At 40.7% G+C, this 24,811-nt stretch overlaps 1 protein-coding gene across 1 annotated transcript in view; it reads right to left on the reverse strand.

The window, feature by feature from the left end:
- The window catches only part of LOC142662533 (claudin-16-like), a 29,927-nt gene extending 18,212 nt beyond the window's left edge, over positions 1-11,715 (reverse strand). The window contains exon 1 of the mRNA XM_075840740.1: positions 11,625-11,715. The gene's annotated coding sequence lies outside the window, so the exon portion shown is untranslated. The remainder of the gene's footprint in view (positions 1-11,624) is intronic.
- Positions 11,716-24,811: the final 13,096 nt, after the last annotated feature.

Here is a 24,811-nt window from a genome sequence, read left to right on the forward strand (position 1 = left end):
ACCCGTGTGCCACTATACAGGGGTGTGCGTGACGCCTGGGAGACATTTCCATACTCAGACTTGTCTCCATCGCATGCTCTTGCAGCAGGGAATTGCCATTCATCAGCTTATGAGGTCAGCAGTCGAGGCTTTTGTTGTTCTTGATGGGGACATATGGGATCTGCTGCGTCCAACACCCCAGAGACTGGATAGTGAACTGCCACCACATGGAGGAGATAATCAGCGGTGAATGCCTCCTTATTAACGGCCCCCTGACAATACAAGGATTAGCGCTGAGATTTATTCAGAGGTCCCATGAATGTAGCGCCGCTGTGTATGAGCATCCGGCTGGCTGCAGCTTCTTAAGGAATGTACTCGAAGCGGCGATGTGGACGGGGGAGCATTGACCCCTAAAATAAAATAAAATCCCCAATAAATATAAATCCTTGAGCCGTCCTATCATCCTATTGGGGTTTCTGTTCTGCCATTTATTAGTTATGCCTGTTTAGGGAAAGCTGGGTGGCTACCACACATCACAGCTACCATATGCCACCCTGCTTTCCAAGACCGCTGAATGGCTTATTTGCCTGGTTGTGTGGTGATAGATATCCCACTTATGACTAAGAAGATTTGCCATTCTGGACTCTAGGAAATCTGGGTGACTATCCCTTCCAAGAGCTGTAATGGTGGCCATATTGGTTATCACTCCGCTTTCCCAAAACGGCACGTAACGGTGGATGCGTCCTTGTTAGCAGCCTCCTGACATTACAAGGATCAGCTCTGTGATTTATTCAGGTCTATAGCTGAAAACTTGACAGAGAAGGACGGATTTAGAGCAGTGGTCTCCAACCTATGGCTCCCCAACTGTTGCAAAACTACAACCCCCTCGTATGCTGGGAGTTGTAGTTTCTCAACGGCTGGAGAGCCACAAGTTGGAGATCACTGCTTTAGGAGAATATTCTCTATAAACATCCCATAGATGCAAAGATAATTCAGTAGATTGATATTAAACATTAATACTGGGTAATAAATCAATCTATAGTTACAAAACGACCATTTCTTTGGGTAAAGATTACCTGCTATTCATTTCCTATTTTTTTTTCCCACTAGGGTACAGCTAAGATCAGTGACTCTAACGTAACTGCATTCACTAAAATTGTCAAAAATCCACACCCTACCCTTTTAGAGGCTCAAACTGTTGTTTTGCCCACCATGCTTTACACTGCAGCTCTTCTTGTTCACATTAGGCGGTGTATGTAAAAGTGCAAACCAATCACAGTCTCAGCAGGAAGTCAGTGCATGTAAAGCTGCTTTTTTTGACAGCAAGGGTAAAATAATTATAAACTACAAACCACCAAACCAGCAGCGAGAAAAATAAGATTATCAGGTAGTTGCGGAGGCCAATGAGCCTAAATAAGGAGAATCCTAAATATTAATTTTATGCCTGAAAAGTCTTGAAAAATCTGAAATATTAGATACAAATGGAAATAATTATGAAAAATAGATTTTTCATTGACACTACTTTTTTCTCAATGGGAAGACTTCAATCCCTTGTAATCCCCTCCCCCGTCCTGCTGAAGAGTCTTATCAATTCTATTAGCCTTGTAGAGTCTTGTCGGCACATGTAAAACATATTGCTTCTCTTTTGTATTGGCGGAAGCTCACAAAGGCGCATTAATCTCTGGTGAATACCCTCATGTCATTCATTACAGCAGATGCCATCATTGAAACCACCACCACTGGCATCTGTCCCTGCACCCTGCGCTGATCTGCCCATAGACATCACAGCTCCCGTCATATACATCTGACCTTAACCAAATCACACGTTACATTTAGTATAGTACATAAAATATTGGCATACCAAATATAAAAAGATAATAATAATAATTGATCAGGTTTATTTTTTTTTGTACTTTTGTAGCTTTTAAAAAACGTTATTAAACTTTTAGTTTTACTTTTTATTAAAATGTATTGAAATACCTATGTTAATGTTTGGGTGTACCCAATGGTGTGCATACTGGAAGCAGACCCTACGACTGCTATGGGGCCCTTGGAGAGAGGGAGCCCAGTTCTGGTTGTCCCATCCCCTTTGCTACTGGGTGGCGAGAAGCTGTCAGGCTCCCCTCTCCAGAGGAACTGCATTATTAGCAAGGAAGGGTGTGAGGAATTGGCCCAGGGGCCATTGAAAGGGGGGTGGAAACAAACACCAGGTCTCTCTATCTCGGGTGGCAAAACGCTGCGCCATATTGAGGGGGCCATTTTCTAATTTTTGTCTGTTACCATAAAACTTTAAAAATCATTTTTGGTGATTTGCAATCCCAGGGCTGACAGGTCACAAATTGGAGTCCCTTTTCTTTGTCAGTGCTGCAATCACTATTGATCGCTGCATCTATGGAATTGAATGGTCCATAGCAGCGTTTCCTCCAATCTCAGTTGTTGCTATGGGGCCATTGCTGTCAATCACAGCCTCCCTTCCCGTTATGAGGAAACTTGCGGGCACAACTGCTTTGCATGGCGTTGTAAAAATGCAGTGCATTAAGGAACAGTTATAGGGAGCTTTGGAGCCTACTGTATACTGTTTATACATCGTACTCAATAATAATACAGTATGCAGTAAGCTCCTTAGCTCCCTCTTCTGGTGACTGAAGGCAGCTAGAATGTTTTCCATCTCAAACATTTATGGCATTTCCACAGGATATGCCAAAAATGTATGATAGATGCAGGTCCCAGCTCTGAGGCCCGAACCTGGTGAGATGGCCCCTGGCCCCACATCTAGGCTGGAAATTGGTGGAGAGGTGGTCCAGATCCAGAAAGAGGGGGATTTAATGGTGGATGCCACATAGATTTTATCTACTGTTATAAGAATGTGATTGTATTGATGGTGATTGCAGTGGGGTTGGTTGCAGTGATGGTGGTTGCAGTGAGGGTGATTGCAGTGAGGGTGTTTGCAGTGAGGGTGGTTGCAGTGATTATTATTGCAGTGACACTGATTGCAGTGAGGGTAATTGCTGCGAGGGTAATTGCAGTACCGCTGATTGCCAGGGTGATTGCAGTGAGGGTGGTTATATTGGTGGTGATTGCAGTGAGGGTGGTTGCTGTGATTGTTATTGCAGTGACGCTGATTGCAGTGAGGGTGATTGCTGTGATGCTGATTGCAGTGAGGGTGATTGCAGTGACGCTGATTGCAGTGAGAGTGATTCTAGTGACCCTGATTTCAGTGATGTTGATTTTAGTGACGTGGATTGCAGTGAGGGTGATTGCCGCGATGGTAGTTGCAGAGAGGGTGATAGCAGTGATACTGATTGCAGTGAGGGTGATTGCAGTGACGCTGAATGCAGTGAGGGTGATTGTAATTATGCTGATTGCAGTGAGAGTGATTGCAGTGACGCAGATTGCAGTGAGGGTGATTGCAGTGATGCAGATTGCAATGAGGGTAATTGTAGTGATGCTGATTGTAGTGTAGATTGCAGTGACACTGATCGCAGTGATGCTGATTGCAGTGAGGGTGATTGCACTGATGCTGATTGCAGTGAGGGTGATTGCAGTGAGGGTGATTGCAGTGATGCTGATTGTAGTGATGCTAATTGCTGTGAGGGTGATTGCAGTGAGGGTGATTGCAGTGATGATGATTGCAGTGATGGTAAATGCAGTGAGGGTGATTGCAGAGATGGTAGTTGCAGAGAGGGTGATTGCAGAGATGCTGATTGCAGTGAGGGTAATTGCTGTGACACTGATTGTAGTGAGGGTGATTGCAGTGATGGTGATTGCAGTGAGGGTGATTTCAGTGATGGTAGTTGCAGAGAGGGTGATTGCAGTGATGGTAGTTGCAGAGAGGGTGATTGCAGTGATGCTGATTGCAGTGATGCTGATTGCAGTGAGGGTGATTGCAGTAATGGTGATTGCAGTGATGGTAGTTGCAGAGAGGGTGATTGCAGTGACACTAATTGCCGTGATGGTGGTTGCAGTGAGAGTGATTGCAGTGAGGGTGGTTGCAGTGAGGGTGGTTGCCGTGAGGGTGGTTGCAGTGATTATTATTGCAGTGACACTGATTGCAGTGAGGGCGATTGCAGTTAGGTTTATTGCAGTGAGGGTAATTGCAGTGAGGGTTGTTATATTGGTGGTGATTGCAGTGAGGGTGGTTGCTGTGATTGTTATTGCAGTGAGGGTGATTGCAGTGAGGGTGATTGCAGTGACGCTGATTGCAGTGACGCTGATTGCAGTGACGCTGATTTCAGTGAGAGTGATTGTAGTGACCCTGATTTCAGGCATGCTGATTGTAGTAACGTGGATTGCAGTGAGGGTGATTGCAGCGATGGTAGTTGCAGAGAGGGTGATAGCAGTGATGCTGATTGCAGTGAGGGTGATTGCAGTGACGCTGAATGCAGTGAGGGTGATTGTAATGATGCTGATTGCAGAGAGAGTGATTGCAGTGACGCAGATTGCAGTGAGGGTGATTGCAGTGAGGGTGATTGCAGTGACGCAGATTGCAATGAGGGTAATTGTAGTGATGCTGATTGTAGTGTATATTGCAGTGACACTGATTGCAGTGACGCTGATTGCAGTGAGGGTGATTGTAGTGATGCTGATTGTAGTGATGCTGATTGCAGTGAGGGTGATTGCAGTGATGCTGATTGTAGTGATGCTAATTGCAGTGAGGGTGATTGCAGTGACACGGATTGCAGTGAGGGTGTGATGGTAGTTGCAGTGAGGGTGATTGCGGAGATGGTAGTTGCAGAGAGGGTGATTGCAGCGATGCTGATTGCAGTGAGGGTAATTACAGTGACACTGATTGTAGTGAGGGTGATTGCAGTGATGGTGATTGCAGTGAGGGTGATTGTAGTGATGGTAGTTGCAGAGAGAGTGATTGCAGTGATGCTGATTGCAGTGAGGGTGATTTCAGTGAGGGTGATTGCAGTGATGGTAGTTGCAGAGAGGGTGTTTGCGGCGATGCTTATTGCAGTGGCACTGATTATAGTGAGGGTGATTGCAGTGATGGTAATTGCAGTGAGGGTGATTGCAGGGATGATAGTTGCAGAGAGGGTGATTGCAGTGATGCTGATTGCAGCGATGCTGATTGCAGTGAGGGTGATTGCAGTGATGGTGATTGCAGTGAGGGTGATTGCAGCGAGGCTTATTGCAGTGATGCTGATTGCCGTGATGCTGATTGCCGTGATGCTGATTGCAGTGATGGGGATTGTAGTGAGGGTGATTGCAGTGAGGGTAATTGCAGTGATGGTGATTGCAGTGATGGTAGTTGCAGTGAGGGTGATTGCAGTGATGGTAGTTGCAGTGAGGGTGATTGCAGTGAGGGTGATTGCAGTGATGGTGATTGCAGTGATGGTAGTTGCTGTGAGGGTGATTGCAGTGATGGTAGTTGCAGTGAGGGTGATTGCAGTGATGCTGATTGTAGTGATTCTGATTGCAGTGATGCTGATTGTAGTGATGCTGTTTCCAGTGAGGGTGATTGCAGTGACGTGAATTGCAGTGAGGGTGATTGCAGTGAGGGTGATTGCAGTGATGGTTGTTGCTGTGAGGGTGGTTGCATTGAGGGTTATTGCAGAGCTTTCTTCAATTATTAGGTTCAACCATGGTTTTATTCATACGATCCAATTCAATATAAACATCCATGTACAGAGACTGTGTCAGGTGTGCCCATGTATATCAAGGTATATCCTTCTTCTAAGTACTGGAAGTTTTGTCCAATCTCAGGATTAGCCCATTCATAAACAGGAAGGGTAGCAACAATGGAGTAAATAAAAATAAAATGTAAATGAGATTGTTACCCCTGAAGTCATCATTCATGTGCTCTGCAATGTATCTTATCTACAACAAATAGAGGGCGCAGAATACTATAATGTACTAAGTCAATATCCCATTATGCTCTCATTCCAAAATTAGTTTTTGGGAGTTTTTTTCAACTTACTTTTGGTTCAATATCACTTTTAAATTTTATTAATTTTTTTGCTACACTGAAATTAGGAAGTCCCTTGGCTACACCATTAAATTATTTAGGTGTTTTTGTCTATTTCTTTAAAAATAAATAAAATCTATATGAAAAACCTCTGGTACGACTTCACACTTTTTTGTTACACAGGAACTAGAGAAGCCCCTTGGCCACTTCACTGAACCATTTGGGTCAGGGGTAGACATGGACAGTATAGGGCCGCTTTGCAAGAAAAGTATGTGTTTTTGCTAATTTTTATTTGTTTTTCATTAAAATGAAAAACCTTTGATTTTAACTTCACTATTTTTTTTTTTGTTATATCAAACTTATAGAAAACCCGTGGGCCATTGGTCTTTTGTCTATTTTTCTTGTTTTGTTTTTTTTTTTTGTTTTTTTTTTTTAATTAAAATGAAAAACCCTTGGTTCAACTTCACTATTTTTTTTAAATAATGTCAGTACACAGATCACAGATCCTTTCCTTTTTTTGTTCCTATTTTGTTTATTGTTGTTCTTCTTTTTTGTTATTGTTGGCTGAATGTTACACTTTGTTTTGTTACACTGGAAGTCTTTTGGTCACTCCATTAAACCATTTTGGGTGTTCTTGTGTATAATTTCTTCCTTTTTTCATTACCAAATACCTTTGGCTCACCTTTACACGTTTCTTTGTTACACAGGAATTACGAAAGGAAAAATCTTGGCCACTCCAGTTTAGGTGTCTTTGTTATTCTTGTTTCTTTTTCTTTGTTGATTTGTTTTTTGTTTTTTATTATAATAAAAGAAAAACCTTTGTTCAACCTTACACTTTTTTTGTTACACAGGAATCAGGAAGCCCCTTGGCCTCTTTATTGCACCGTTTGGGTCAGAGGCAGACATGGACAGCATAGGGCCACTATGCAAGAGAATTATGTGTCTTTGTCTATTTGTTTGTCATTGTTCTTTCATTAAAATCATAAACCTTAGGTTCAATGTCATGATTTTTTTGCAATACAAAAATTAGGAACCCCTCTGACTATTCAATTAAACTGTATCTTGTTTTTGTTTCTGTTTCTTTTTTAATTATAATAAAAAAACATTGGTTCAACTTCACACTTTTTTTCACAGGAATTAGGAAACCCCATGGCCACTCCACAACATTTTTCAGTTATTGTGGCTTTTTCCATTATTTTTTTTTAGTTGTTGTAGCTTTATTTTATTGTCATCAAAAACTTTTAATTCAACTTCCCATTTTTTGATACACAAAAAAGTAGGAAACCCTGTGGCAACTCCATTAACATGTTTGAGTGTTTTTGTCTATTTTTGTTCTTGCCTTTTTTATTCATTATTAGGAAAAACCCTTGGTTCAACATACGTTGACGTTGATGTTGTTATTGTTGTTGTTGTTATTATTATTATTATTAAACAGGAATTAAACCTTTTGACTTTTATTGGCTGTGTTGGTCTTTTTTTTTTATGTAAAAATTTTTGTAGAACGTCAGACAGATTTCTACACACTGAGTCACAGCGTTCACCCAGCTCAATGCTGGCATAACACAATCTGTCAGGGATTGTTAGTCCATTATTTTCACCAGCAAACTGTGAATATGTCAATTGCATTGGCGGTCAAACACACTCAAGCCCCTGCCCCCCCCCCCCCCCCCCATTAACACACACGGAGACAAAAGGATTATTAGGAGATAAATTAGACAACAGGTGACAAAGAGCTTGGAGTTGGACCCATCTGCTGGTCTTCTTGGCGCGTGCAAGTCTTGTGCTTGTATCTGGACGTCTCTTGGATGTGAGGCCACTGGAAGGGTCATAGACTGTTTGCATGGGGAATTAAGGAATCCTATGGGAGCTTCAAGTGCTAAGGAACTAAAAAGGCGATGATCCTCTGTTACTGGCTACTTCAGCCTGATAACTCTTCATTTATTGTTATTTATATGGTGCAAACATAGTCCGCAGCGTTGTACATACACTCACGTTCCTTATAATGGGAGTGATTTAACTTATATCGACATATTATGGAATTTCTTTATATGCAGTTCCATAGCAGGGATGTATCTACTGTTAAAGTAATTTAGATTTTAATGACCATCCTCACCATTTTTAAGATCTCTGCATGCTGTCAGTAAATGGAACTATTCTCTTTTACATCCAGAGAGTCCACATCTTTTTTTTACAGAAACAGCGCCTCTCTTGTATATATGGGTTGTGTCTAATATTGCAGCCCAGCTTTAATTACTTAAATGGGGATAAGCTGCAAACCAGACACAGAATGGCACAGAAAGGTAATCTTGGACTGTTCCTTTAATATATTATTCTGTGTTCAGAGCAATGTGTTTTGTCTGTTGGTTACAAGTCTCAGGAGTTGGAGTATGATCCAATCTAAATGCGCTTGCCACCAGCCCTGCATAGAAAGCATTGCCACAGGCTGATCTACAAAATAAGAAATGAAGTAATAGTAATAGTAAGAATTTCTCCCACTGTCACCCATGCTGGATTTTCCTTTGGCGGGTATATTTATGGCTATGGACAGGCAATGTTGCCACCTATGGTCCAGCACAGTGGGAGAAAGTTATTAATTCCAGTTTTCTGGTGTAATCTATAAAATATTGAACCTGCATTATTGTAGTGGTCTCCAACTTGTTGCTCTCCAGCTATCGCAAAACTACAACTTCCAATATAAGAATGTTGGGAGTTGTAGTTTTGCGACAACTGGAAGCCACAGGTGGGAATCCACTGCATTACGGCTATGGGAAAAGAAAGTTGCATGACTGGATTAACACAGAAGTCACACGTTGTGCCCACACTTGATCCAGACATTGTAATAGGCCTAATTCACACGAGCGTGTCCATTTTGCGTGCGTAAAAAATGCAGCGTTTTTCCTGCATTGCAGTTCTGTGTAGCATCCGTGTACGGTGCGCGTCTGCATTTATTATGGGTGCGTGATGCGCAAAAAAACACACAAGAATAGGACATGCAGTGAGTTTCACGCAGCGGATACACGCTGCATGAAAAAAACTGAATATCTGAATGGCCCCATTGAATTACATAGGTCCGTGTGACGTCCGTTGTTTTAATGCGCATAACACAGACGTGAAATACGCTTGTGTGAATAAGGGTATGTTCACACGCACTAATTACGGACGTAATTCGGGCGTTTTTGCCCAGAATTACGTCCGAAAATAGCGCCTCAATAGCGTTGACAAACATCTGCCCATTGAAAGCAATGGGCAGACGTTTGTCTGTTCACACGAGGCGTATATTTACGCACCGCTGTCAAATGACGGCGCGTAAATAGACGCCCGCGTCAAAGAAGTGACCTGTCACTTCTTTGGCCGTAATTGGAGCCGTTACTCATTGACTCCAATGAATAGCAGCGCCAATTACGTCCATAATGGACGCGGCGTTCAAGCGCCTGCACATGCCGTTACGGCTGAAATTACGGGGATGTTTTCAGGTGGAAACATCCCCGTAATTTCAGCCGTTACGGACGCTGTCGTGTGAACATACCCTAAGGCCTAAGGTTGTCTATAGGTTCCTCATTCACACTTGTAGGGTTTGTGGTCTATGGCGACACAGTGTGAGGGAAATGTCACCACAGATGCCGCCAGCCCCTGATCCTTGGATTCAGCACTCTCTTACCCCCTCCCCTGACACTGACACCCTGGGAAAATGTTCTCCATCTCTCCTCATACAATGGGGTCCACTGTGGGCTGTGCACAGATGGTGATCAGACGCCAAGATCTTTTTATAGGACAACAAAAGAGAAAACGTTATAATGTTAATACAACATGAAACATCTCTGCACTTAACAAGTCTGAGCTTTTGCAATAGACTCATGTGTAAGGATGGTGGGAAGTGAGGCAGGGGTGGAGGAGGGGTCCCAGGGGATGAAGTGAAGGGGGATCATGGGGATTAATACTGGATATTGTCAGTTTGGGGGAGGGGGCGCGTGCAGAATTTTTCAATTTGCATTCAGTCTGGGAAAAAATAAAAGCGGTAAACTGACAGCTATCTGTGCAATGGTGGGAAATATATCATTGTGCAATAAAGGATGTCCTAAGAAAACAATATATATTACAAAGATACAACAAGGTATATAGAAAAAGAAGAAAATGTAAAACCTGGAATATAAAATTAGATAAATTAAACAAATTCATGAATTATAAACTCAGTATGCAATAAGATAGATAGATGATAGATAGATAGATAGATAGATAGATAGATAGATAGATAGATAGATAGATAGATAGATAGATAGATAGATAGATAGATAGATAGATAGATAGATAGATAGAATAGATAGATAGAATAGATAGATAGATAGATAGATAGATAGATAGATAGATAGATAGATAGATAGATAGATAGATAGATAGATAGATAGATAGATAGATAGATAGATAGATAGATAGATATGAGATAGATAGATAGATAGATAGATAGATAGATAGATAGATAGATAGATAGATAGATAGATAGATAGATAGATAGATAGATAGATAGATAGATAGATAGATAGATAGATAGATAGATAGGAGATAGATAGATAGGAGATAGATAGATAGGAGATAGATAGATAGATAGATAGATAGATAGATAGATAGATAGATAGATAGATAGATAGATAGATAGATAGATAGATAGATAGATAGATAGATAGATAGATAGATAGATAGATAGATAGATAGATATGGGATAGATAGATAGATAGATAGATAGATAGATAGATAGATAGATAGATAGATAGATAGATAGATAGATAGATAGATAGATAGATAGATAGATAGATAGATAGGAGATAGATAGATAGATAGGAGATAGATAGATAGGAGATAGATAGATAGATAGATAGATAGATAGATAGATAGATAGATAGATAGATAGATAGATAGATAGATAGATAGATAGATAGATAGATAGATAGATAGATAGATAGATAGATAGATAGATAGATAGATAGATAGATAGATAGGTATGAGATAGATACAACAGTTATATATTATAACATAATGATAACATTACTGGTACTTGTGGTTAAAAACAGATAAACTAAACCTAACTGGATAAAACATTGTGATCTGATGAGTTTTGGGCTGTATTTATGTGTTGCACGGAGAACTGGTGATAATAACATGGACTGCGGGAATGTAATAAGGAGCAGAACAGAGGTCACTGGAGACATCTGTCTATAGAGAAGACGCGTGCACAACGCGAGCCTCAAACTTCTCATTATTATGTACGTGGAATCACCCGATGTCCTCACACAACAATGAAGTACAGGATATTATCTATCTATCTATCTATCTATCTATCTATCTATCTATCTATCTATCTATCTATCTATCTATCTATCTATCTATCTAAAATATATTCATCTATCTATCTATCTATCTATCTATCTATCTATCTATCTATCTATCTATCTATCTATCTATCTATCTATCTATCTATCTATCTATCTATCTATCATCTATCTATCTATCTATCTATCTAACTATCTATCTATCTATCTATCTATCTATCCATCCATCACTTTTGTTTTCCAGTAGTTCCATGTTCATACACAGTTATATAATATTTATTCAGACAAGTTAGTTCCAGCGTTACATTCTCTGTTATCACCATTTACAATATGCACCATATAGAGGTCTGATCTCCTTTTCCCTGTAACGATGATGAATATAATAATTCATAGCTGATTCCAGAATTACTCACCATCTCCTCGATCCTTGTATTGACTTCTCTCCTCCTTTATAATGTAACATACTTGTCTTGGATGCAATGTAACAATTCAGGAGCGATATAAAGTGTCAGCCAGCACCTCAGCCTCGGAGGATCTGCTACACTGGGCTTCTTGCTGAGACTACAGTTGACAGGGGCGTGTAGACATTGGAGGCAAGTGAGGGGGGGGGGGGTCAATCATAGCTAAGTAGGTAGACAATAATATTATGACTATTATAATTATATAATAACACAATAAACATCAAAGAAATATTACCAAGGAGGAGGAGATTGATGGTTGGGGCTGTATAGGGAGATGAAGTTGATTGGGACTATACATGGAGGTGAGGTTGAGACTGTATAGGAGATGAGGTTGTTTTTTACTGTATAAGGAAGGTGAGGTTGATTGGTATTGTATAGGGAGGTGAGGTTGGTTGGTACTGTATAAGGAAGTGAGGTTGAGACTATATAGCAGATGAGGTTGCTTGGTACTGCATAGGAATGAGAGGTTGATTGGTACTGTATAGGGAGGTGAGGTTGGTTGGTACTGTATAGGGAGGAGTGGTTGGTTGGTTGGTTGGTTTGTTGGTTGGTTGGTGCAGTATAGGGAGGTGAGGTCGCAACTGTATAGGAGATGAGATTGGTTGGTACTGTAAAGGGAAATTTGGTTGGTGCTGTATAGGGAGGTTTGGTTGGTTGATACTGTATAGGGTGGTGAGGTTGGTTGGTGTTGTATAGGGAGGTAAGGATAGGACTGTATAGGGTGGTAATGTTCGTTAGTACTGTACAGGAAGGAGAGGTTGGTTGGTACCATATAGAGAGAAGAGGTTGGTTAATACTGTTTAGGGTGGTGAGGTTGGCTGGTACTGTATGGAGGTGGGAGGAGAAGGTGATTAGCACTATGCAAGTGGTGGACAGGCTATAGAGAGGAGAAAATGATGGGGAGTCTGAGGGCAATTTCACGAGAAGAGACGATGATGGGGATTATAGAGAGAGGAGAAGATATAGACAATACAGAGAAGAGACGATGATGGGGATTATATAGAGAGGAGAAGATAGAGACAATAACGAGAAGAGATGATGATGGGGATTATATAGAGAGGAGAAGATAGAGACAATAACGAGAAGAGATGGTGATGGGGATTATATAGAGAGGAGAAGATAGGGACAATACAGAGAAGAGTCGATGATGGGGATTATATAGAGAGGAGAAGATATGGACAATACAGAGAAGAGACGATGATCGGGATTATATAGAGAGGAGAAGATAGAGACAATAACGAGAAGAGACGATGATGGGGATTATATAGATAGGAGTAGATAGAGACAATACAGAGAAGAGACGATGATGGGGATTATATAGAGAGGAGAAGATAGGGACAATACAGAGAAGAGTCGATGATGGGGATTATATAGAGAGGAGAAGATATGGACAATACAGAGAAGAGACGATGATGGGGATTATATAGAGAGGAGAAGATAGGGACAATACAGAGAAGAGACGATGATGGGGATTATATAGATAGGAGTAGATAGAGACAGTACAGAGAAGAGACGATGATGGGGATTATATAGAGAGAAGAAGATATGGACAATACAGAGAAGAGTCGATGATGGGGATTATATAGATAGGAGTAGATAGAGACAGTACAGAGAAGAGACGATGATGGGGATTATATAGAGAGAAGAAGATATGGACAATACAGAGAAGAGTCGATAATGGGGATTATATAGAGAGGAGTAGATAGAGACAATACAGAGAAGAGACGATGATGGGGATTATATAGAGAGGAGAAGATAGGGACAATACAGAGAAGAGTCGATGATGGGGATTATATAGAGAGGAGAAGATATGGACAATACAGAAGAGACGATGATGGGGATTATATAGATAGGAGTAGATAGAGACAGTACAGAGAAGAGACGATGATGGGGATTATATAGAGAGAAGAAGATATGGACAATACAGAGAAGAGACGATGATGGGGATTATATAGAGAGGAGAAGATAGGGACAATACAGAGAAGAGACGATGATCGGGATTATATAGAGAGGAGAAGATAGAGACAATAACGAGAAGAGACGATGATGGGGATTATATAGATAGGAGTAGATAGAGACAATAACGAGAAGAGACGATGATGGGGATTATATAGAGAGGAGAAGATAGGGACAATACAGAGAAGAGTCGATGATGGGGATTATATAGAGAGGATAAGATATGGACAATACAGAGAAGAGACGATGATGGGGATTATATAGAGAGGAGAAGATAGGGACAATACAGAGAAGAGTCGATGATGGGGATTATATAGAGAGGAGAAGATATGGACAATACAGAGAAGAGACGATGATGGGGATTATATAGAGAGGAGAAGATATGGACAATACAGAGAAGAGACGATGATGGGGATTATATAGAGAGGAGAAGATAGGGACAATACAGAGAAGAGTCGATGATGGGGATTATATAGAGAGGAAAAGATATGGACAATACAGGGAAGAGACGATGATGGGGATTATATAGAGAGGAGAAGATATGGACAATACAGAGAAGAGACGATGATGGGGATTATATAGAGAGGAGAAGATAGAGAAAATACAGAGAAGAGACGATGATGGGGATTATATAGAGAGGAGAAGATAGAGAAAATACAGAGAAGAGACGATGATGGGGATTATATAGAGAGGAGAAGATAGGGACAATACAGAGAAGAGTCGATGATGGGGATTATATAGATAGGAGTAGATAGAGACAGTACAGAGAAGAGACGATGATGGGGATTATATAGAGAGAAGAAGATATGGACAATACAGAGAAGAGTCGATAATGGGGATTATATAGAGAGGAGTAGATAGAGACAATACAGAGAAGAGACGATGATGGGGATTATATAGAGAGGAGAAGATAGGGACAATACAGAGAAGAGTCGATGATGGGGATTATATAGAGAGGAGAAGATATGGACAATACAGAAGAGACGATGATGGGGATTATATAGATAGGAGTAGATAGAGACAGTACAGAGAAGAGACGATGATGGGGATTATATAGAGAGAAGAAGATATGGACAATACAGAGAAGAGACGATGATGGGGATTATATAGAGAGGAGAAGATAGGGACAATACAGAGAAGAGACGATGATCGGGATTATATAGAGAGGAGAAGATAGAGACAATAACGAGAAGAGACGATGATGGGGATTATATAGATAGGAGTAGATAGAGACAATAACGAGAAGAGACGATGATGGGGATTATATAGAGAGGAGAAGATAGGGACAATACAGAGAAGAGTCGATGATGGGGATTATATAGAGAGGATAAGATATGGACAATACAGAGAAGAGACGATGATGGGGATTATATAGAGAGGAGAAGATAGGGACAATACAGAGAAGAGTCGATGATGGGGATTATATAGAGAGGAGAAGATATGGACAATACAGAGAAGAGACGATGATGGGGATTATATAGAGAGGAGAAGATATGGACAATACAGAGAAGAGACGATGATGGGGATTATATAGAGAGGAGAAGATAGGGACAATACAGAGAAGAGTCGATGATGGGGATTATATAGAGAGGAAAAGATATGGACAATACAGGGAAGAGACGATGATGGGGATTATATAGAGAGGAGAAGATATGGACAATACAGAGAAGAGACGATGATGGGGATTATATAGAGAGGAGAAGATAGAGAAAATACAGAGAAGAGACGATGATGGGGATTATATAGAGAGGAGAAGATAGAGAAAATACAGAGAAGAGACGATGATGGGGATTATATAGAGAGGAGAAGATAGAGAAAATACAGAGAAGGTCAACAAGTCACCTTTACATGAGATAGTGGAGGGGACAATAAAAGAAAAAGGTGGAAGGGATAATGCAATAATAAAAAGAAGAACATGATGGGAATTGGGACCTACATAGAGAGGAGAAGGTCGAGGAGACATAGCAGAGGAGAGAAGGTGACATGATGATGAGAACTATGCAAGTGGTAGGCACAAGACAGAAAACACAATGAAGAGGAATATACGGCAAAAATTAGGGGTGTATGAATGAGGTAATGGTATAGTATGAACACCACTGACGGAGCACACCCCATATACAATACATCATCACAGCAGGTAACCTATAGATAACAAAACATTTCTTCCCATAGACCACTGAATAATTTACTAAACTGACAGTAAAGCCTAATACATGACAGTAACTCTGCAGCCAGAAGTTATGCAGTGAATGTATGAGAAATACCGAAATCGCAATCTTTCAGTACCACTAAAGCAGTGAACAGCGATCACAATGTATAATCGATTGTAGCCTGACCTGGTACTGAGTATTATCTCAGCCCGATTCCTGAGTGTAGCCAAGCCCCTTCCCCATTGTACCCCCTCCGCCTCCCTTATACTCTTCCTCCATCATTATCCAGTAGATGTATTTCTTATACTTTTACAGGCAGATGGTGTTCAGTCACCTTGTTCTCCTTACAATAAGACAAATGATGGAGATAACAGGTGGGATATGAGTATTACCCCCAAGCTGTCAGAAATAATGTCTACAGAATAAGTAGGGAAGTGGGCGGGACTTAGAGAGGTGGAGTCACTACTTGGAAAAAGGACGCTATATGACCCATCTGCCTCAATGCCCGGGTCACGTGATTATTTACCCCCTATGTTCAAATCTGTTCACCCCCCTGAACATAGTAAGAATGGGCAGCTTGTTCTATACTGCGTTACAGACCACAAAGACTGAATACACTGTCATTATATAGGTATACGGGGATGCAATATAATGTATGGCTCCATATTACTCCCTATCATTCCTTATTAGCCTGCTGCAGAGGACCCAGTTGCAAAGTCCTATCGAAGATTGTTCATAATCCATTTCGTGATAGATCTTTACATATATCTAGTACACATCACAGCTATAAATGCTTGCTATATATAGTCCTCACTGCTACACCTGTAGCTTGTATGTAGTAATGCTATGTATGTCTCTCTCATTTTCTTTTTGTATTTGTCTTGTCTTCTCTCCTTGTCTGTATCGCATTCTCTCATTCTTTGTCTGCCTCTGTCTGTCTGTCTGTCTGTCTGTCTTTCTCCCTCTCTCTTTCTCTTTCAGTCTACCTCTCTCTGTCTTTTCTCACTTTGTCTCCCTCAGTCTCCATCGATCTCTCTCTCTCTCTCTCTCTCTCTCTCTCGTCTCCGACTCTTTTCTGAGTCTAATTCCCCCTCTCTTTGCTTCTGTCTCTCTATCTCTGACTCTTTGTCTCTGTTTATCTCTGCCTGTCTCTTGTTCTTCTCTCTCAAGATTTCAGTGACATCTAATGAGCAGTAAGATCGTTTCAGAACCATCTGTTGATGTAGGAGACGCGTGCAAACCTCATGCCTCATCCTCATTCATCCAGATCACTCTCCATTCAATTAGTGGTGGATCAATGTAACCAGAGCCTCAGCCTGACGCGTGCACTGTGTGTACGTCTCATATCTATCTATCTATCTATCTATCTATCTATCTATCTATCTATCTATCTATCTATCTATCTATCTATCTATCTATCCATCCATCCATCCATCCATCCATCCATCCATCCATCCATCCATCCATCCATCCATCCATCCATCCATCTATCTATCTATCTATCTATCTATCTATCTATCTATCTATCTATCTATCTATCTATCTGATATGGACATGCTCACCACACCATAAAGCAGTATCTGTCTCCCACTCGCTTTCTACCTACAAGGCTTTATATAGGGGATCAGCCATACAGTTGTCTTGGTACATGCATGCATAGTAAATTTATAATGATATATGAAATGGCCACTGCATATGGAATCGTCTCTGAAGCCACAGAATATCACATAACATCAAGAACCTGGATTACATTTTCTATTTAATAATAACGCTGGTGATATTTAGCGCTCCACAATAAAAAAAAAAAAAAACAAGATATGTTTGATGGGAAAATGCAGCAACTGGTGATAAAAACATCCTCATCCATTGTATCGTCTCTAACCATATTAAAACACTGGTGCCCCATCTTTATCTCAATATATAGAAGGTAATCAAATGTACCCATATCCAAGCCTTGGCATACCATGTGGATAAATACATATTGGTTAGGACTCACTTTTATTTGACAAAATCCGTCAATGGACTTTAATCCGTCAATGTATGGTTTGATACTTTATTCAGCACGCTCACTACATATTTGATTTGTAAAATATAAAGGTAATGATGAGAACAGCTGCTGAACTAGATTTGCTATGGATCCCTCTATAACCAAATGACAAGAAATCGTAATATTTTACCTAGGAAGATGAAGAATAATAGCAGTTTATAAGAAGTAATATACTCGTTTTTACTTTACAAGATCAGGAAATGGATCGTGACTTATACCACTTGCAGCACGCTCGCTATATATCTGAATGCTAAAATATATAATATGATAATGATGATCAGGATGAGGATATTGCTGAACTAGATTTGGATCCCTCTATAACATAATCAGGGCCCTTTTACACGGAAAGATATTCTCCACTTAAGGGCAGGATCACACACGCACAGTTTTGATGCAGTTTTTGTGGCAGTTTCGTGCTCCGTCTTTTAAGCCAAACACAAAAGTGGACACAAAAGAAAGGAGATGCATCAGTCTTTATACCTTTCCTTCCTTTTCTATCCACTTCTGACTTTGGCTCAAAAAATTGAGCCAAAAACTGCATCTAAACTGTGTGTGATCCTAGCCTTAACTACAATGTTCCCTCTATTAAATATAGTGTATATGTTATCTATGTAGTTTATGTTTATATGTAAGCACCACATTTCTAGTAGTTTCTTGTAGTGAGATTATAGTAGTGGGCATATTTGACCATTTATATTGCTGTATAACGGCAAGCACTTACCTGGGAAAATGAAAGATATTCAACCTGTAACAATAAGCAAACCTGTGTAATAGAGCTGGGAAAAATTAATACAAAAAAAGTCTATTGAGCGTTTACACTTACCCATATTGAACGTAATAGTGATACTATGGGGGATATAAATAATACATATAAATATAAGTTTGCAGTTAATACATAGATAAATGGTGGTAGTAGTAGTAGTAGTAGGGATAGTAGTTACTTCGATTTCTGCATATGTAGAGAGGATAAGACGTCGTTCTAGTATCAATAGAAGAGATTGGACAAATGTAACAGTAGGGAGTAGTTGAACGGATTGGTGCCTACCTGATATTACCTATAGGAAGCTATTGTCTATACAAAGATCAATTTCAAGATGTTATAGTGAATCAGAACAGATCATGAAGACTAACCCTACTCAAAACCTGAAAATGCCCCCAAATATCCCACTCCACTCTTATCACATTAAAAGGGTCCAGGAAGCAGAGATAAGGGGTGCTGTTTGGTGAAGTCTTCACACTATACATCTTATTTAGGTATTCCTGTCCATGGTGTGACATGGGGGAAGCACTGAGGTCACTGTGATTTTCTTTATTTGACTCGGATACTGAAATTGTGTTAGTTAGGGAAAGAAAATGACAGTTCTCTCCATGTAACAGCAGTTATACAGTTTGAGGAGGCCACCATTTTTATTATTAATTATTATTATTATTATTATTATTATTATTATTGCTCCAGTGTAATTGATTTAAAAAATGAAGCAACTTTGCAAATATTTTTGATTAAAAACCTCCAACACTTTTGTGTGCACAGATGCTATGAAGATCTATATGTCTCCTTGGTAACAGACTACAAACAAACTGTGTAGTCTGACCAAACATTCAAACTCCCTTCTGCCCCTTACTTCTTGTCGTTCGAAAGAATAAGGGGACTGGTGGAAGTTACTATGACTATGCAGAGACAGACTACACCCAGGAATCGTGTAGTCTGTAGTATAGTATTGAGTCTCGTAGGTCTGCATGGGAGCTGTACACACAAAAAGGTAGGAGATTTTGTAACGGAGATTATTTGTACGTTTTTAAGATGCATAGTAGGAATAAATATGTCAGCAAAAGTATACATAGCCTTTAAATCAAGGAGAATAAATATAAGATTGAGGGGCTTCACCTAGAAATCCTTACACTACTCTTGGTGGGGGCTAACAAAATGTGAAAACTACAATTAATAGGAAACTTGAAGAGTTTTGATAAAGCCCAAATAATGTGCATCTCTTCAATGGTAACCTTTGTACATGAGCATAGAGGTGACACTTGAATACACAGAAGGCTTCACATTCAGGTGAATGCATATAGATCCTATCAGTTTTCATCAGATCTGAGCCCCAATAAGTTCTCCCCCATTATGTGACAAGATCACTATAGTTCTTTTTTTGCCTAATTTAATTTGCCCCAATGCATTCAATGATCTCTTCTCACTACATCTCAGCATCTTGGCATCAACCATCTTCATCATCATCATCATCATCATCATCATATTACTATTATTATTATTATTATTATTATTATTATTATTATTATTATTATTATTATTATGTTTCACAAAACTTACAGTAAAGTATCACTTATAATATCTTACCTTATGTGACGTCTATGAGCAGTAAACAGTCTTGAAGGACACGAGCTAAAAAACAATCTAGACTCAGTGATGATGGTTGAAGGATGAGCTATGAGGTCTCAGGCATGAGGGCTGTGGGATGGGGCATGAGTGTTGTGGGGTGGGGTTGGAACTGTGCACCCTATTCCCCTCCATCTGTTCTGTCTTGACGCGTGTGGCTCTCGTGTCTCATCATGCCATTGACCAGGACCAGGGGTGGGAATCTTATCTGCACACAATACCCTCATTACTGGAGATTACACGGGGGATTCAGCCGTTACCTAAGCTCTCCTCATGTAGTAAAGTTTAAATCTTAATTAAAACAGCCATGAAATGATATTGATGGAGCATTTGAGTCTACAGCTGCTGTGCAGTAACTGCTTGTCTGATGGGAGTTACATTCCACAATTGTGCATTCTAGAAACACAAAGGGTTCTGTGGACAAAATGCAAGTGTGCCAGAGTTTAGGGGGCAGAAAGGGTCATACAGAAATATGGGGTGTAATGTATGTTATTGAAAGAGATAGATAGATAGATAGATAGATAGATAGATAGATAGATAGATAGATAGATAGATAGATAGATAGATAGATAGATAGATAGATAGATAGATAGATAGATAGATAGATAGATAGATAGATAGATAGATATGAGAGATAGATAGATAGATAGATAGATAGATAGATAGATAGATAGATAGATAGATAGATAGATAGATAGATAGATAGATAGATAGATAGATAGATAGTAAAGCTGAGCTTGTTTTCGAGCTATTAGGTAGTAATAATAATAATAATAATAATAATAATAATAATAATAATAATAATAATAAAAAAGGTACACCTGCAGTCCTATGTAAAATCATAAAATCAAAGATAGATAGACATGAGATATATAGATGATAGATGATAGATAGATAGATAGATAGATAGATAGATAGATAGATAGATAGATAGATAGATAGATAGATAGATAGATAGATAGATAGATAGATAGATAGATAGATAGATAGATAGATAGACAGACAGACAGACAGATAGATAGGCTCACAGCTGCGTTGCGTGTTTTAAGTTTGGAGGGAGAGGGGATCGCTGGAGTTTTACTTTTTTCTTAAATGACACTAGAAAGTGTAGGTGAAATCATGCTGGAGTGAGCAGCCCTGGATGTAAAGGGGAAACATAGAGGTTCACAGGGCATGGGGGAGGGGAGAGGTCTGAAAGGGTCACTCACAAATCTCTGCACCGAGTAATAGTCTGTCCTTATTCTGACCAAGATGACAATTTCCAGCACTGAAGTTCTCGATCATCCCAGAACAGTTGTTTTTGGACTTTAAACAAATGTTCAGACCGACTGCTGTGTTGAGATGTGGATCATATTGTATATGTTATAAATTGTGTATCGGTTTGTTACTTTCCTTTTGTACCCATATTCTAAACCACAGTATGCAATAAATTGACCTGATATGCAAATGATACCTGTGTGAACCTGTAATTACAGGAAACCCATCCCCTAGCCTGGTACACCCCAAGGGTTTCTAAGATTGAAGGGATTCAGGAGCCTTTTAATTATATTTTAAGATGGCATAAAATGAATACACAAGTTTACATTCCTAATGATTGGCATGGTATGAATCAACATAAGATGCTTTTATTGATTACCATGCCACTATTTGGGGGTAACCTGCAAAAACAAACACATTTTTGAGTGTCAAGAGCAGACCCTTAGGGCATGGCCACACGTAGCGGAATTGCTCTGTAATTCCGCTGTGGACACTCCGCAGTGGAAATCCGCAGCGGACCCGTTTCTCCATTGCCTTCCACAGCTTTGTGGTTGGGTTCGTTTGCACGTTGCGGACAATTCCACTGCGGAGCATAGGCTGCGGTGCGGAATTTGGTGTCCGCAGCATACAATGGTTGTTGCGGACGTGTGGCGGACTGTTTGCGGACTCATTGCGGAATTTCTCCATTGACTTCAATGGAGATTCTAAGTTCCGCAATGAAGTCCACAGATGTAATGTAGATGTTATGTGTGCTGCAGAGCGTGTTGGTTTTTAAACTTGACATTTCTTCATTCTGGCTGGACCTATGTGAAGTGCTTCCCTTCTCTCTATCAGTGCAGGATAGAGAGAAGGGACAGCACTTTCCCTAGTGAAAGTAAACAAATTTCATACTAACCGGCCGTTGTCTTGGTGACGCGTCCCTCTTTCGGCATCCAGCCCGACCTCCCTGGATGACGCGGCAGTCCATGTGACCGCTGCAGCCTGTGATTGGCTGCAGTCGTCACTTAGACTGAAACGTCATCCTGGGAAACCGGACTGGAGACAGAAGCAGGGAGTTCTCGGTAAGGGCATGACCACACGTGGCGGATTTCCTCCGCAACTGTCCGCATCAATGCCGCACAGAATCTGCGTTGCAGATTCTGCTGCGGATCTGCACAAAATGTGCAGTAAATTGATGCGGACTAGCTGCTGCGGACTGCGGGAAAAGTGCTTCCCTTCTCCCTATCAGTGCAGGATAGAGAGAAGGGACAGCACTTTCCCTAGTGAAAGTAAACAAATTTCATACTTACCGGCCGTTGTCTTGGTGACGCGTCCCTCTTTCGGCATCCAGCCCGACCTCCCTGGATGACGCGGCAGTCCATGTGACCGCTGCAGCCTGTTATTGGCCTGTGATTGGCTGCAGCCGTCACTTAGACTGAAACGTCATCCTGGGAAGCCGGACTGGAGACAGAAGCAGGGAGTTCTCGGTAAGTATGAACTTCTATTTTTTTACAGGTTGCTGTATATTGTGATCGGTAGTCACTGTCCAGGGTGCAGAAACAGTTACTGCCGATCGCTTAACTCTTTCAGCACCCTGGACAGTGATTATTTACTGACGTCTCCTAGCAACGCTCCCGTCATTACGGGAGCCCCATTGACTTCCTCAGTCTAGCTGTAGACCTAGAAATACATAGGTCCAGCCAGAATGAAGAAATGTCATGTCAAAAAAGCAAGACACATCCGCAGCACACATGACATGTGCATGACAGCTGCGGACTTCATTGCGGAAATTAGAATCTCCATTGAAGTCAATGGAGAAATTCCGCCATGAGTCCGCCACTGCTCCGCAACAGACAGAGCATGCTGCGGACACCAAATTCCGCTCCGCAGCCTATGCTCCGCAGCGGAATTTTACGCCTCGTCTAAACGAACACTGCTAAATTAAAGTGTAAGTCAATGGACAAACGGCTCCGCTGCGGATTAACGCTGCGGAGTGTCCGCAGCGGAATTTTAGTGAAATTCCGCCACGTGTGAACCCAGCCTAAGTAGGAACTTCTTTTTTTTTTACAGGTTGATGTATATTGTGATCGATAGTCACTGTCCAGGGTGCTGAAATAGTTACTGCCGAACACTTAACTCATTCAGCACCCTGGACAGTGACTATTTACTGACGTCGCCTAGCAACGCTCCCGTAATTATGGGTGCACACACGTAGTCACCCGTAATTACGGGAGCCCCATTGACTTCCTCAGTCCGGCTGTAGACCTAGAAATACATAGGTCCAGCCAGAATGAAGAAATGTCATGTTAAAAAACCAATACGCTCCGCAGCACACATAACATCTACATTACATCTGCAGACTTCATTGCGGAACTTAGAATCTCCATTGAAGTCAATGGAGAAATTCCGCAATGAGTCCACAAACAGTCCGCCACACCTCCGCAACAACCATTGTATGCTGCGGACACCAAATTCCGCACCGCAGCCTATGCTCCGCAGCGGAATTGTCCGCAACGTGCAAACGAACCCAACCACAAAGCTGTGGAAGGCAATGGAGAAACGGGTCCGCTGCGGATTTCCGCTGCGGAGTGTCCGCAGCGGAATTCCAGAGCAATTCCGCTACGTCTGGCCATGTCCTTAGTAAAGACATTCTTGACCTCATGTGGTGGGTTTGCCTGAAGTAATAGAACAAATGCTCTCATGCAGCTTGGGGTGCCTCTGATATAACATTTTTGGGGTACATAGTGAGAATATATGCTAACATTGGATACATTTAGAAAAATAAATAAACAAAAATACCTACAACCTACCTCTGTGAATGAACCCATTGAAATCCTTAAAACACATTTGGGGGGATCAGCTGATGATCTAATGTGTATGGGGACCTCTCCACCATATGGCAGACGTTTAGCCAAAGATGGATCTGAAACATTGAATTTAAACCATAGACAACCAGAAACCTCGAATATATCATCAAAGCTTCCATGTTGTAAATTAAGGCTTTCATTTAATTTATGAAAACATCTCAATGCTTGTAAAGAAGTAAGACAAGATAGGGCACTTGCAGACGTGGCGGAATTTTTCCGCTGCAAATGTTGGTGCAGATTTGGGGCAATTATGCAACGAATCTGCACAGACATTTGCATATTTGACAGGTAATTCAGACGTTGCAGAAATCACAGCGGACTTGCTGTAGATTTCAGTTTTTGCATTGCAAAGGCTGAAATACGCAGTGAAATTCTGCTTCTCCGCAACGTCATGAGCATGCTGCGGAGGGGAAATTCTGCACCGCAGCCTAATTTTTGCACAGTTATTTTCTGCAACGTCTGAACTAACTTTCCTAAAAATGTATAGAAAC

Source organism: Rhinoderma darwinii, chromosome 10 (assembly GCF_050947455.1).
Source record: "Rhinoderma darwinii isolate aRhiDar2 chromosome 10, aRhiDar2.hap1, whole genome shotgun sequence".
In the NCBI taxonomy this organism is placed as follows: domain Eukaryota; kingdom Metazoa; phylum Chordata; class Amphibia; order Anura; family Rhinodermatidae; genus Rhinoderma; species Rhinoderma darwinii.